This window comes from Phodopus roborovskii, unplaced genomic scaffold, assembly GCF_943737965.1.
Source record: "Phodopus roborovskii unplaced genomic scaffold, PHOROB, whole genome shotgun sequence".
Classification (NCBI taxonomy): domain Eukaryota; kingdom Metazoa; phylum Chordata; class Mammalia; order Rodentia; family Cricetidae; genus Phodopus; species Phodopus roborovskii.
This window is the reverse complement of record NW_026126418.1, coordinates 12,512,918-12,518,113: the sequence shown is the minus strand read 5'-3', so window position 1 is coordinate 12,518,113 and position 5,196 is coordinate 12,512,918. Positions and strand designations below refer to the sequence as shown.

The following is a 5,196-nucleotide window of genomic DNA, read 5'->3' as shown; positions in this document are numbered from 1 at the left end:
ACTGGAATTATTCTGAAAGATTTTATCTTTTATACATGTGAGGGAAACTGCACCCATGAATTCTCAACAATATGGTTACTTAAGCTAAGAGCTTAATAATAACAATGCAAATTAACATGCCAATATGGATGCCAAAAATTTACCACTTGAAGACATATTAATGACTTCTAAGAGATAGAGAATCACTCTTCCAAAAGATTAGCCCTTAATTGGTTATCCAATGCCAACCATCATCCCTAAATACATATGAACAAAATGTCCACAAAATGGACTCAGATTATATTTGAATATTTCTATGTGTATACATATATATGTATACATATACATATATAGTATGTATTTGAAACAATCATATTTAAATAACAAATAAGATAAGACATTAAAAATAGAATGTAAAATGAGGTGTTGAGATAGATGAAGGGAAACAATGGTAGGGAAAATGGATATGATTATAGGGGATTGAAGATGATGAAAATAACATATTATGTCTATATATATGTGTATCAATAAAATTTCATAATTAAATATGTTGGGTACAGTCCTTCTGTATATATGTTTCTCTTATTGGTTGATGAATAAAACACTGATTGGCCAGTAGCCAGGCAAACAAATATAGGCAAGGAGAATTCTGTGGAAAGGATTCCGGAGAAGCTGCTAGAGAGATGTCATGCAGATGTTGGGAATATAGGACATCAGACATTCTCCTGTAAGATAAGACCCCGTAGAAATACATAGATTAGCGGAGTGAGAGACCTGCCTTCTGAAGGGGACCATGGCCAACAGTGAGCGCTCCTTCATTCCTATCAAGCCTGATGGGGTCCAGTGGGGGACTGGTGGGCAAGATCATTAAGCGTTTTGAATAGAAGGGATCCCGCCTTATTGGCCTGAAATTTATGCAGGCTTCAGAAGACCTTCTCAAGGAGCACTACATTGACCTGAAGGACTGTCCCTTCTTTACTGGCCTCATGAAATACATGCACTCAGGACCAGTGGTTGCTATGGTCTGGGAGGGATTAAATGTTGTGATCAGGCCGGGTGATGCTTGGAGAGACCAACCCTGCAGACTCTAATCCTGGGACCATTGGAGGAGACATTTGCATTCAAGTTGGCAGGAACATCATTCACGGCAGCGATTCTGTGGAGAGTGCAGAGAAGGAGATCGGCTTGTGATTTCAGCCTGAGGAGCTGGTGGATTACAAGAGCTGTGGACAAAACTGGATCTATGAGTGACAGGAGGGCACCTGTTTTCCTCCCCTCTACTTACCTCTATGCACAGGCAAGAGACCAGCAACTCTAGATGTTCCTGGAACTTCCATTGACCTGGAAGGGATGTCTGGGAGCTGCTTCTTCCTGTGCAGTGTTATGTGCCACTGGTTGATTCAAGTGTTTCATCTCCAAAAAGAAAGAGAGAGAGAGAGAGAGAGAGAGAGAGAGAGAGAGAGAGAGAGAAAAGAAATACATAGATTAGTAATTATGGGTTAATAATTAAGAGACAGGTAGCCAGTAAGTAGCATGAGTCATTGGCCAAACAGTCTACAATTAATATAAGTCTCTGTATGTTTATTTGGGGCCAATCAGCTGTGGAACCAGGTGGGAAAGAAACTCAGTCTACATAAATCCAGTATATTACTAAATGATAGCAATAAAAAAATAAAAGATTACACCTCTACTCATATTATCAATTGATTTCCTACAAAGATTGTTTGTGGTTTTTGTTTTGGGGCATATAGATATTTTATCATTTACTAGGACTGATGATTAATTAATTAATTAATAGGTTGATGATATTCTCCACACTAACAAGCACTGAGGGAAAATTCCTTAGTAACATAACAAAGTCTAGGGAAGAATAGGCTAGATACTCTCCTTTACCCCATTGCTACCCTTTTGCTATTATACAGTGGCTTGAATAAGCCTGAGAGACTGTGCTGGGACTTCTTAGTGGGTACCACCAGTAAGACAATTTGTTGTATAACAGTTTCCTCCAGTCATTAAAATGTTCATCCTACAGAGAAGCTCTTTAATATAGAAAGCATACAACTCAAAATAGCTTCATGAAGTCTCTGAAATTGATAAGATTCAATAGACTCCTCCCTCCCAATGATAGACAAAAAAAAAAAAAAAAAAAAAAATACTGAGCTGCAATGAATACTCTCTCAGGTCAGGCAAGGTGCAAAGGAGAATGTGAGATCAGATCACATTTCTGGAACAAGTAGAAACCTGTTGAGCTGCCTGTTGACCTGCCTGGAAGAGGTTTAGACCAGATTAACTTGGAAAGGCAATCTCCAACCTGTTGGGCTACCTGTAGGTTTTGCAGTGTGCTCAGCATTCTAAAATTTGTGAGCTATCATCTGTGCTGGTGGGCTTTGGTAATACAGATGTCTTTTTGTCATTTTTGCTCCTGTAAGTAACTCATCACCTATTGAAAATATAACTCATTGGATTATCATGTTGGACATTGGTTGTTCCTGTTCTTATGTCTGTTGTGGGCTCTTGATCTGGGGGTGAGTAGAAATGTGTATTGTGTCTTCCCAGAAAAATTGTTGTCCACAAACACCATTCTATACACTGACTGGGACTTTGAAAGGCCCAAAGGCGTCATTGTTAACTGTCTAGTTACAGTTCAAAAAGGGAAAGGGGGTAGTGTATAAGCATATACATACATACGTACATACATACATAAACACACATTCACACACACACAAATCTATGCTGTGGAGTCCATGTTGGCCATTTGGCCAACTGCTTCTGAACATGAGGTCTGTCATGAAGTGGTTGATTTACGCAGTGTCATTCCAACTGGAAAAACTGACTTTCCTTCTCGTAGCTGGTATGTGACAGTTCAGTTGTTGACCTTTACTCTAGGAGCATAGTAGCAATCTCTAGGAGCATAAGAGAGCATAGGAGCAATGTTTTCTTTCTTTTCTTCTTCTTTTTGGCCAGTTTACTACTTATTTTATTTTATTTTACATATTGTTCCAGTTCCATCTCCCTCCCTCCTTCCCATGGCCACTGACCACTCCTGTCCCATTCCCCTCCTCACTCCACAGGGAAGGTGATCCCTTCCAGGAGGGATCATCAAAATATGTCAAGTCATTTGCAGTAGGGTCTAGGCCCCCCCCCATATCTCTAGGCTAAGGGAGTATCCCAGTCTGGAGTAGTTTTTCCTGCCAGTCTGGTCCCACCACTGCGCCAGCCCCAAATAACACACACAGACGATGTATTAGATATAATTCTGTTGGCCGGTTACTAGTTTCTTATTGGCTAGCTCTGTCTTATTTATTAACCCATTTCTATTAATCTAAGTACTTCCACATGGTCTTATCTTACTGGAGAGAGGGGCTGGCATTCTTCTCTCTCCATCCTGCTTTCAATTTCCTCCCTACTACTTCTTCTCTCTTCCTAGTTTCCTAGTCCCTCATGTAGGAAGTTTGGTTTATCTGCCCGCCGCCTGGTCTTGTCCCGCTGCCGCGCCAGCCCCAAATAATGGACAGAGACTCTGTATTTGATACAATGCTATTGGCCGGGTGCTAGTTTTTTATCAGCTAGCTCTGTCTTAATTATTAATGCATTTCTATGTATTTCCACGTGGTCTTACCGAGAGCGGAGGAATGGCGGTTCTGTTCTCTCTAGGCTCTCCATCCTGACTCCTTTACCACTTCCTATTTCCTCCTTGTCTCCTAGTGCCTCCTATCTTCTTTTCCTATTGGCCAACAGTGCTTTATTCATTAACCAGTATGAGAAACATATATAGAATGACATCTCCCATCATCTCCTCTTTTCTGTCTAAATAAAAAGAAGGGTTTTAACCTTAACATAGCAAAATATATAACACAACAGTTATCAAGTAAGAATCACAGTTAACAATATTTAGTCCATTAACAATTAGGAAGATTTGAATAAAATATTCCATAATCTATTTTATCTTGTGAGTCTAAAGTCCTATATGTACCTTAGCATTGAATCCTAACTAAGGAAAACTATAACCATAACTATCTGTCTTCAACTCCTTCAAAGACCACAGAAGGATAGTATATAAACTCTAGAAATGACAGAGACATCTTGCCTTTTTAGTCACCCTCATATCTTGCTTTCCTATTGACCAACAGTGCTTTATTCATTAACAAATAAGAGAAACATATTTACAGAATGACATCTCCCATCATTTCCCTCCACGGGGAATGTGCTCCCAAAGTCCTTTTGTGCACAAGGGATACATCCTGGTTCCACTTTCAGAGGTCCCTTGGACTTCTCAGGCCTTCTAACTGAGACCCACGTTCAGGGGTTCTGAGTTTGTACAATGCTAGTTTCCCAGCTATCAGTCTTGGCGGCCATGAGCTCCCCCTTGTTCAGGCCAGCTGTCTCTGAGTTTCTGTAGCTTGGTCTTGACCCCTTTGCTTATCACTTATTCCTCTCTGCAAATGGATTCCAGTTCAGGTCAGTGTTTAGCTGTGGGTGTCTGCTCTGTTTCCATCATTTACTAGATGAGGGTTCTATGATGGCATATAAGATAGTCATCAATCTCATTATCAGGGAAGGGCATTTAAAGTAGACTTTCCACTGTTGTTCAGATTGTTAGTTGGGGGTCACCCTTGTAGGTCTCTGGACATGTCTCTAGAGTCAGTTTTCTCTTCAAACCTCTAATGGCTCCCTCTGTTATGGTCTCTCTCTCTCTCTCTCTCTCTCTCTCTCTCTCTCTTATTTGTTCTCTGACCCAATCTTCCTGGTCCCTCATGTTCTCTTTTCCTCTCCTTCTCTGACTCCTAATTCCCTCTTCTCTCACTGCTCCCCCTCTCCTAATATGTTCAGGAGATCTTGTTCCTTTCACCTTCTGTGACGGACCTTGTATGAAACTCTTAGGTTCCTCCTTGTATCCTAATTTCTCTGGTGGTGTTAATTATAGGCTGGTGATCCTTTGCTCTATGTCTAAAATCCATATATGAGTGAGTACATACCACGTTCCTCATTTTGTGATTGGGTTACCTCTCTCAGGATTGTTTCTTCAAGTTCCATCCATTTGCCTGCCAATTTCAAGATTCCTTTGTTTTGTTTTGTTTTTTTTTTCTGCTGAGTAGTATTCCATTGTGTAAATATACCACATCTTCTTTATCCATTCTTCAGTTGAGGGGCATCTAGATTGCTTCCAATTCTTCCTGTTACAAATAATGCTGCTATGAACATACATGAACAGATGTC

General features: G+C 40.3%; 1 pseudogene; it reads left to right on the top strand.

The window, feature by feature from the left end:
* The first annotated feature begins 746 nt into the window (after positions 1 to 746).
* On the top strand, positions 747 to 1,230 carry LOC127221955 (nucleoside diphosphate kinase A-like; annotated as a pseudogene).
* The last annotated feature ends 3,966 nt before the right edge of the window (positions 1,231 to 5,196 follow it).